The sequence below is a fragment of the Mastigoproctus giganteus genome, chromosome 6 (genome assembly GCF_048544385.1).
Source record: "Mastigoproctus giganteus isolate SK-2022 chromosome 6, ASM4854438v1, whole genome shotgun sequence".
NCBI lineage: Eukaryota > Metazoa > Arthropoda > Arachnida > Uropygi > Thelyphonidae > Mastigoproctus > Mastigoproctus giganteus.
This window is the reverse complement of record NC_143580.1, coordinates 208483777-208495045: the sequence shown is the minus strand read 5'-3', so window position 1 is coordinate 208495045 and position 11269 is coordinate 208483777. Positions and strand designations below refer to the sequence as shown.

The 11269-nt window shown below is 38.7% G+C and overlaps 1 protein-coding gene across 4 annotated transcripts in view; it reads right to left on the bottom strand.

Moving 5' to 3' along the window:
• Window positions 1-11269, bottom strand: part of LOC150084913 (poly [ADP-ribose] polymerase tankyrase-like) — a 1170388-nt gene that overhangs the window by 993372 nt on the left and 165747 nt on the right. The window lies entirely within an intron of this gene.

Sequence of the window (11269 nt, the reverse complement as noted above, 5' to 3'; positions counted from 1 at the left end):
ATGAAAACTAAATCTAGACAGGAGTGAAATTATACTTAAGCCGCACCATGGGTTTGTCAAGAGGAAGTCTTGACGGACCAACTTGATTAAATACTATGGTGAAGTGACAAAGGAACTGGATGCAAAAAATAATTTTGATATCATACACATGGATTTCAAGAAAGCTTTTGATATTGTTGCACATAAATGACTACTGTACAAATTGGAGCACTGTGGCATTAATGGCAAGTTACTGCTAGGGATAAAGGGATGGATGATTGAGCAAGAGAAGACAGAGAGTAGTTACTAATCGACAATGCACTTCAAGGGCTAATGTTATTAGTGGAGTTCCCGAGGGTTCGGTGCTCAACCCATTGTTGAGCCTGGGCCTAATGTTACAAGGTGCAGGAGATTTCAGTAACTGCTGGGAGTAATCACAGAACAAGTAAACATATTATTATTATAATTAGCCATATGGTGCAAGGAAGCCTGCGGCTTTTGCTGCACCAATCAACCAAAAAAAAAAAAAAAAAAATTCTGAGTTACGAGAGAGAGAGAGAGAGATACAAGGGAATCACCAAAAGAGAAGAATGATGATATCCAGCTCAGGACCCTGGGTGTGCCAAGCCCATACTCACCAGATGTGAGCAAGCCCCTGGGGGTAATGTACTGTATTAGGGTACCTAAAAATAAGAACAGGTGCGTGTATACTTGTGTCAACACCAATACCAGGAGTTTAGTAAATAAATTTGATGAATTTTGAGGTGCTGGTCAAAACATCATATGCAGATATTGTTGGGATATCAGAGATATGGTGTCACACAGATATAAGGAATGCAGAATTAGAATTTGGGGAGTCCGATGTGTAAAGGACGGACAGGGAGGGAGGGAGGGATGGGTTATGATATTAGCTAAGAAACACAAAATCTAAGGAAGTGCATCCAGTTGATATGGGTGGACAGTGCAATGTTGAGTCAGTCTGGTGTGACATACCAGACGGACTAGGAAAGCAAAATTGAGAGTAGGAGTGTACTATAAGACTAATGACTCTGATGAGTATAATGAACAACTGTACAGAGAGATAATGGACCAGTAAATCAGATTGTCTTATAAAGGGGAATTTTAACTTACCAGATATTGACTGGAACTTGTCAGTTGGTCATTAGCAAGGCTTTTATGGATTTACTGGATGACTGCTTTCTACAGCTACATGTTCGAGAGGCAACCAGAGGGAGTAATATGCTTGATTTGATCATCAGTTGTGATTTTTCATGCATTAAGAATCTGCAGTTAAAGGAACAACTAGGTGGCAGTGATCATAGTGCACTGATGTGGGATTTATTCAAAGATGTAACTACTGCCAGGGGGTAAAGAGAAGGGTTTTTGTCAGGGATAAAGAGAAGTTTTTAAAATCAAATGTTCTTATATGTTCTATAGTATTGGAGTTGTTATTTAAATATTCTAATATTGGAGTGTTATTAAGAATTATTCTAGATACACCTATACAGTGGAGCCCCAACATCCGATGGTAATTCTTTCCACAAAACCTATTGTTGTTGAAAATATTGTAAGTTGAACCAATAATACATTGATTTCCTGTAATTCATTCCCCAACAACACATAAAATAGGTATTTCTTGCATATTATACTTCATTTTCACATTAAAAATGAGTTTTTTTTTTTTTTTTTTTTTTTTTTATAAAGATTACTTAATAAATAGTCATAAAACATCTTAAAATAAAAACAAAAAACAGACTTAAAGTGCAGAGCTGATGAAATCAATGGTGGCGTAGTGGTGGTGGGACCGTATATCAAGTGTCACGTGTCTTTTCAGTCTTTTGTTGCTACTGGCAAAGAAACTGTCCAAATGGACTGATTTTGATGACTTTTTTGTAGCTTCATGAAATCCAGTGTCACTCTCCGTAATTTTCTCCAACTCTTGTAGCTCCTCTGTTGTTAGCTCACACCCATGAGCATCAATAAGGTCCTCCACATCCTCTTCACCAACCTCCAGACCCATTGATTTACTAAGAGTGACAATGTCATTTGTCACAGCACCACATCTTCAAATCTGTCAACATTATAAATAATTAAAGGCCAGATCTTTTTTCGGGCTGAATTTAAGCACCTGGTGGAAACATCATACCAAGAACTTACAATCAGCCTCACACAGTCCAGCATGTTGAACTTCAACCTCCAAAAATCTTTGAGGGTGAGAGCATTTTCACCAGCAGCCACTGCAAAGCAACTTGCGAACATTTTCGTGGTGTAGATTTTCTTGAAGTTTGCAATCACTTGCTGGTCCAATGGTTGAAGAAGAAGAGTGGTGAAAAATTTGACTTGAACAAAGTCAAATTGTACCTGAAGAGATTGAACAAGGTTGGGATCGTGGCTTGGCGTATTATCCAGCAGGAGCAGTGCCTTCACAGGAAGCTTATTTTTCTCAAGATAACTCTCTTCACTGAAAGACAGAAAACTTCAAGTCCCCATTCATTGAAGACATATCCTGTAACTCGGGCCTTCTTGTTAATGCGTCAAAACACTCTTAGCATGCATTTGTCGACTTTTTATTGTTTAAATACTATGGGAGTATTTGGGAGTATTAGAGTAATATACAAGCAAAGGCTTCATCTTAAAATCTCAAGAGGCATTGGCACCCAACAGAAGAGTGAGCCTACCTTTCATAGGCTTATGCCCAGGTAAACTAGCCTCATCCTTAGTGATGTACATGTTTAAATACTATGGGAGTATTAGAGTAATATACAAGCAAAGGCTTCATCTTAAAATCTCAAGAGGCATTGGCACCCAACAGAAGAGTGAGCCTACCTTTCTCTTTCTTGGTTTTCTCTTTCGCTCTCGGTGTTACTTTTCTTCCAAACAGCTGCTCACTCTGTATAAATCGCAAATCCGCCCTGCCATGGAATATTGTTCCCACATCTGGGGTGGTGTCCCCAAAACCTCTCTCAGGCTTCTTGATTCCATTCAGAAGAGGGCAGTTTGGTTAATTAATGATTCATCTCTAACAGAGTCTCTCCACTCGCTTTCTCATAGACGTACTGTTTCTGCTGCATGCCTCTTCTACAGATACTTCCATGGGCACTGTTCTTCTGAATTGGCTTCTATGATTCCCGCTCTCTCTTTCAAAACAGTCCGAACACGTGCCGCCACCAGCCAACATCCATTTACTGTCCAGCTTCAAACCCACAGAACCAACTTTTCATCTTCCTCATTTATTCATTCAACTGCCGTTTTCTGGAACAACCTTCCTTCATACGTATTTCCTGAAAATTACAATCTACAGAAGTTCAAGTCCAATGTCAAAAAATATCTTCTTTCGTCTTTTCAACCTCCAACCCAAGCACGGTACTATAGGTTCCAATACCTCTCGTGTTTGGGGTTCTCATATAAAAAAAAAAAAAAAAAAAAAAATGTTCCTGGGCATTCGCTTCCAGAAGAGGCCAATTTCGTAAATGTTAAAAAGCTGCTCGGGAAGATAATCCTCTTGATCAACTAACTCTTGGAATTCAATTTTAAAGGTCTCAGCCGCTTTATTATCAGTACTGGATGCCTCCCCACACCTTTCAACACTGATATTCGCCCTTTTTTTTTTTGAAGCGCTGAAACTAGCCTCTGCTGGCTTTAAAGCCAGCAGAGGCTAGTTTCAGCGCCTTCAAAGAGGCTAGTTTCAGCGTCTTCAAAGAGGCTAGTTTCAGCATCTTCAAAGTACACAGCACTGCCACTGGTTGATGGAGCTTGAAGTTTCAGATCATCATAGATCTGAAACAATCGTACAAGTGATGTTCCACGCGTTGAACAATAACGTTGTTTTTCGATAATAAAGACGCTAATTGGTTGAGAACAATCGTACAAGTGATGTTCCGTGCGGAATGCATCTGAAAATTTCTGCCTGTGTACCGTTCTAGCTACATCGGAAAGCCATCGGTAACTACAAATATCATCAGTCCTTAAAATAAAAGAATGTATGGATGGTATATAAGTTCCTGAGAATATCAGATGTTGATGACATCGTAAGTCGAGGCACTACTGTATTACTTAATATGATGTTTAGTAGATCCCAGTTTTTGACGTGGGAGCTTAGCATAGCTGTTCCTACATGATGTGATAAATCTGAATCCTATTGGGGATTTGTGGAACTAAGATAACCAATGTACATAAGGAAATTTGTGCCTTTGTTAACCTTTTGTGCATAGCCAGTAATTTCTTAATGATGGTGTTAGTGTTAGATATTACCATTTTGTAAGTTGTGCTATTACTGAGCTTGTTTAATAATGTGCAAGTATAAAATTTTTTACAAATAATGCTATAATTGTTGGCTGCTTTGTCTATTATTATGAACTTATTTTGCATCTTATTTTTATATATATATATATAACCAAGTTACTGCATATATATATATATATATATATGCAGTAACTTGGTTATAACAAGATCACGGCTGTAACGAGCAAAAAGCCATAATGATTTTAATTTACGCTTATTCCCATACAATCACTCACGGTTATAACAAGCGTACTACACAGATATACCGAACAAATTTTGGTAACTATGCAAACATTCTTAATTGCTCGGGTAGTTGGAAAACCCAATTCTTGGAATAGACGAAAATGAAAAGGGCCACTTAGCTTTATGCCCACCTGCAGCCGGTTTATGACCTTGTCCTCTGGGGACGGGCTATACAATACTGCATTGGCTTTCCGTCTGTCGCATTACCCTATTTACAGATTGTCTTGTATTCATTGAACCATAAATTTATTTCGGGACTTCTAAGAACATTGAATGGATTTCTTGACTTCTAAGAACTTTTTATGCATTTCGGGACTTTTAATAACGCTGTATGCATTACGGAACATCCAAGAACTTTGTATACAGACCACTTTATCATTCTTAAAGTAAAATCAGTTAGAAATGAACCCTTCCTTCGGAAACATGTCAACTAACAAAAGAAAGAGTCTCTCGATTTGCGAAAAACTTGAAATTATTCGTGAGTTAGAACGTGGTGCAATGTTGAAGTGTGTAAAAAGTTTCTTTAACCTTGATCTGTTTTCTTGATTTTCTTGATCTGTTCAATAGACTCTAGTCTACTGAACAGATAAAGAAGTGACTGCAGTGATTCAGCACTTAGTTCCTGTACCATTGAATAATGGATATTATCTGGTCCTACAGCGCTACGCCTAGATGTTGACAAGGCTCTATGTCGTTCATGGACAGTGAATGGTAGGTTATATTGTTCTTCTGCTTTTGAAGAAAAGTTTAAATTTGGTTTTCTGAATTTGCTTTGAATCTTCTGAAGGTTGGCATGCAACTTTCTGTTGCTGATGTTTTGGCAAAAGTTTCCCCTAGTATATTGGCAATTTGAGTAGGGTCAGCAATGTTCTGCCCTCTCCATTCCATGATAGGCAGAGGTGTAATTTGATTTTTACCACTCATTTTCCTGATTGTTTTCCAAATCTTATGTGTGGGAGTTGCTTGATTGATGGTTGAAGTGAAGCGAATCCAAGCGGCCTTTTTATTACTGCATCTAACATACCTCGCTCTTGCTCTAGACCGTTTAAACTGAATGAGATTAGCTGTAGTTGGATTGCGCCGAAAAGTGTTCAAAGCTTTATTTTGGTCTTTTTTTTTTGCTGCACAACATTCGTCACTCCACCAGATTTTTGGGTGTTCGTGTAATTTTGAGGAGGATTTTGGTATAGCTTTTCCTGCTGCATGTAATATAGTTTTTGTGATGTACTCAACCACTTCCCTGGTTGGGGATTTTTTTGGATAATTTCAGGGTCCAGTTTAGTTAATTTTTTATACATCTCCAAATCAATGAGCCATCAAGGAATTCTAGTAAGATGATAAGAGGGCTTTTTCAGTAATTCAATTGTAATGGGAAAATGATCACTATGCAGTGAATCATTTGTCGTCCACTTTAGAGTAGGATACAAAGTTGCTGAACAGAAAGACAAGTCTATTGCAGTATATGTTCCGGAAGGAAGGTGAACATAAGTAGGTGACCCATCATTTAGAAGGAGAAGGTTGTTATCGTCTAAACATTTTTCAATTAGTTTTCCTCTTTGGTCGATATTGTTGTTACCCCATATGTGATGACCATTTAAGTTTCCCAGAATGAGGAAAGGTGTGAGGAGATGAGCTATGTGTTTATATCATTTTGTTGGATGGAAAAGCTTGGCAGAATATATAAGTAGCAGATTGTAATATGGATGTCAGCAATTAAACGGACTGCTATTGCCTCGAGGGGAGAGTTCAGTAAGACCTGTTTGACAGGAACATATGGGTTTGTTATAACAGCTACACCACAATGTGCAGTATTTTGATCGGTTCTATCTTTTCTAAAGATATTGTAATAAGACAGTTTTGGTGTGTCTTGAGGTTTGATATATGTCTCTTGGAGGCAGAGACATATCGGTGTGTATTTAGAGGTAAGGTCGTAGAGGTCATTAATATTGGCACGGAAACCACAACAATTCCACTGAATTATTGTGTTCATTGTTTATCTCTTGTTAGACTTTCCGAGCGTTTTCGTGGTACTGAGGTTCTCTGTTTTTCACTCCTGTTTTTATCTTTCTTTCGAAAGTAAGGCCTTTCTGTTTCCATGTCTTCTATAAAAATGTGTAGGACGGGGTCATCTGTGGGCATTTCCTTAGTATCCATTTCCTGTTGGTGACCAGAAGTTACGATTTGTTTTTCTTTGAATCCTTCGTCTGGGGAGTGGAGTTTTCAATTGGCATAGAAACTGGCATATTGACTGCCTGAGTTTGAGTTGCATTGTACAGAGTTTTTAAGTAGTTCGAGAAAGACTCTTTTGGGGGTACTGTTAGTTCAGTTTGCGATGCAGTTGATTGGAATTTTTTGGTGATTTGAGCTTACGTAGATCTATTTGCAAGGGTTGGTGGTGAGATGATTTGCTTAGCTTCTGGATAGGACACATTATGACTGGTTTTATAGATCTGAATAAGTTTCTCAGTTTTCCAGCGATCGCATGTTCTAGCATAAGCGGAATGATCTTTTTTTCAGTTTGGGCATATCGGCTGGGGTGCAGTACACGCTTCGCAGTTGTGTTCAACTGACCCGCACTTTGCACAAGCAGGAGTTCCCCAGCAAGTTGTCTAAGAATGTCCATACTTCTGACATTGGAAAACACCGTAGCAGGTTTGGAATGTATGGTCTGACATTACAGACCAGATATCCAGTCTTAATGGATGCTGGGCGATGTGGTATATTAAAGGTCAAAATGAGATTGCGTGTAGGGGTCAGAACTCCTTTTCTGGTGAAATTCTCTTGACCTGTATAACACCTTCTTCTCTAAGTTCTTAAAGCATCTCCTCTTTGGACACATCTATTAAATCCCAGTCAGAGATCACTCCTTTAGAGGTGTTCAGTGATCTACGTGGGTGTCACAGTAACTGGTATTCCAGCAAAGAGATTAATATTCAAGAGCCGCTCTGAGTGTTTACTATTAGAGGCCTCGATCAGAATATCCCCTGACCAAAGTCTTTTTACAGACTTAGGAACTCCAGCTCTGCTTTCTAATTCCTTTTGTACTCTAAATGGCGAGATTTTGCCAATTGCATTTTCACCAGTTGAGTGCATGATCGGGAAAGTTGTCAGAGTCAGTTTTCTGCTGTTTCGAAGTTCCTGCAATAGAACTATCTTTCTTTTTTGATGTCTGGGGTGCATCTGGCAGGCCAGATGAGTCCGAGTTTGATTTACTCGTGATGTGCTCTTTTTACCAGCCCCGCCACATGGAGACAAGAGCAGTGTCACCTAGTGACCCAAGCGAAGAGAAGGTTAGTATTAACGAAAAATAAAAAAGGGGATTAAAGAAAGGTACTTTCCTTTCTGGGTTATATAATTTGAAAGATCTATTTAATTATAATGCTCAAGAGTTAACGGACTTGCGAAACTCAGGAGAAACGTATTTACAGTAAAGCGTATCAGATAATCACTATGAAAAGGCGCTGTGATCACTAATATCGCTTGGCAGTCAGGGCTGGCTGAAATGCAAAGCCAATTTGGAGGTGAAGGAACTGTAAAGTAAATTGGTAATACCAAATGATTAAACAAAATAAAGTAAAATAAAATAAAGGTGGTAAAGCTGTCATAAGAAATGGGTGGGCAAATTTAGTTTTAGGTCGAATACAGGGAAGGCAAAAGTGCAAAATCTGATGTCAGCGGAAGTAAATATTGATACATGCTTAGGTATTTCATCATTTCATCAGGGAATTACACCTAACCATGTATCAGGAACTGTGTATCTATAGCATTAGCATAGGCACAGGATGGAAGAAAGCAAGCTTATAACAGCATCAGCCAAAAAAAAAAAAAAAACTTTCTCATCTCACCCATCACTTGCTCCAAATGTTTGTCTAGTTCTGCCTTCAATTTATTTAAGCTTTCAACTTCTACATGGACAGATAGAAGTTTTTAGTATTAGTATTAGTAACGGCCGCTTGGTGCAAGAAAGCCTATGGCTTATGCTGCACCAGCCAAAAAAAAAAAAAAAAAAAAAAAATCCGAACAAAACAATGATAAAAACAAAAAAAAATAAATAAATAAATAAATAAATAAATAACTAAATAATAATAATTAATAAATAAAAAAAAATAAAATAAAAAATAAATAAAAAGGAAATTAAACCTATCATCCTATGTGCTTCCCTTACCCGAAAGTACTATCCAGATGCCCTTTGAATTTCCCCAAACTGTCGGCCTCTACCACCCATGAAGGCAACTTATTCCAGTAATTTATAACTCGCTGGCTAAAATAGAACTTCCTGCAATCCAATCTAAACATTTCCCCCGGTAACTTGAATTTATGTCCCCTAGTTCTAGCATCATGTATAATCTTGAAAATTTTGTCCTCATTCATTTTACTGATGCCTCTCAGAGCCTTAAACACCTCAATCAAATCTCCTCTAAGGTGTCTAGTTTCCAAACTCTGCAACCCACATATTCGAAGTCTTTCTTCATAAGGCCGCCCTTTTGCCGATCTCACCAGGCGAGTTACCCTTCTTTGCACCCTTTCAAGAAGCTCGATGTCTTTCTTCAGGTGCGGTCTCCATACTTGAACACAGTATTCCAAGTGTGGTCTAACATAAGCCTTATATAATGGGATTATCACGTCCCTATCTCTACTTGCAAAAGTTCGATAGATCATCGATAGGACACCATGGGCCTTCCTTGCAACCTGTTTACAATGCTCAGAGAATTTCATGTCTGACCGTATCGTAACACCCAAGTCCCTTTCCTCCAGTACTGGCTTTAGTTGAACTCCACCAAGTGAATAAGTTTTTTTGGGATTACTGTTTCCCAGGTGTAATACCTTACACTTTGTTGGATTAAAGCACAGCTGCCATTTTTCTGACCATTCCTGAAGTCTATCTAGGTCTCTCTGAAGAAGCCCAGCTTGACAGTGATCATTAACTACTCTCCCAATTTTAACATCATCTGCAAATTTAGACATCACGCCCTCTATCCCTTCATCAATGTCGTTTATGAAAATTAAAAACAACAGTGGTCCTAATACTGATCCTTGGGGAACCCCACTTCTTACATCAACCCAATCTGAGGAATAGCCATTTATCACAACCCTCTGCCTCCTGCCCTGAAGCCATCCTTCTATCCATCTAAGGATTTTCCCAGTGATTCCAACCTGTTCCAGCTTATAAAGCAACCGCTCATGTGGGACTGAGTCAAAAGCTTTGCTGAAATCTAAATAAACAATGTCGAAATTATTCCCTAAATCCAGCTCGTGAGTGACCCTTTCGAAATAGCGAACCAGATTTGTTAAACATGATTTTCCCTTTACGAAACCATGCTGAGTATCCTTGAGAATTTCAATTCGATCCAAATGATCCTGAATTCCACCCTTGATCATTGCCTCCATGATTTTCCCTACTACTGAAGTCAGACTGACAGGTCGATAATTTCCAACTTCACTTTTAGAGCCACCCTTATGTATGGGAGATACATTTGCACTTTTCCAATCCAAGGGAATCTCCCCAGAGTCTAATGATGCTCGCATAATTAGCCTCAATGGTTCAATGCACTCGCTTGCCGCCTCTCTTAAGATTATAGGGTATATTCCATCAACTCCAGGAGCCTTACTGGTCTGTAGGCTCGAAAGTTTTTTCATTAAATAATCTTGCGAAATTTCAATATCATTAATTACATATTTTTTAACTTCGCTCCCACAATTTCCCTTTGCCACAAAAGGCTTTCCATTTGTAAATATCGATGCAAAATAACTGTTGAGTTCATCTGCAACGGCAGCTGGTGTATTTATTACTATCCCCTTTCCCTTACATAAAGGTCCGATCTGGTTTGTCCTGCTCTTCTTGGCATTTATATATGTGAAGAATTCTTTATCCCCCCTCTTTGCTCTGTTTGCTAGTGATTTCTCATAAACTGCCTTTGCCTGTCGAACCTTTTCTGTGGCTCTATTACACATCACCTTGTAGCTGTTATAGGCTTCAGTACTTTTTATTGCTCTGTAACCTTTCCATGCCACCTTTTTCTGCTCAAGTAATGCGGCAACTTCACTAGTCATCCAACTTGGAACCCTCCTCGTGGAGTATTTTTTTAATGGTATATACGCATTCAAGGCATCTGTGATTAATGTTTTAAAAGCGTACCACAGTTCAATTGTATTCATTCTCTGCGCGATATCTACCCAGTTAATAGAGGCCATGTAGTACCTTAAGGCATCGTAATTTCCTTTTCTGAAATTAAAACCCATTCCTTTGCCTTTTACTTCTGCTACCTCTCTCGTCATCATCCACCGTAGAACTCCGTGATCACTTCCTGCTACTGGTTCCTCTACTGTCAGCCCTGTTATGTCATCTGATTCATGTGTGATGATGAGGTCTAGGATATTCTTTTCTCTAGTATTTTCTCTGACATGTTGATACAAATAACAGTCATCTAGTTGATTTAAAAATTTTGTTCCCCATGTCGAGTTTCCTTCCCATTTACTCCAATCAATTAGAGGCAGATTGAAATCACCCATAATAAGGCATTGACGCTTACTTGCCCAATCCATTTGCATGTAGAGGATTTTGTCATAATCTTCACAATCACCTGGTCTGTAGATTACTCCTACTCGCATTATACCTTTGTTTCCAACTATCTCACACCATACAGACTCTATACTAGCATGTGAAACGTCTGAATCCGGGAAAGCTATCGTCGCACTCAGGCTGCTTCTGATAAGAAGCATTACCCCACCACCCCTTCTGTCTAACCTATCCTTCCTAAATACATTA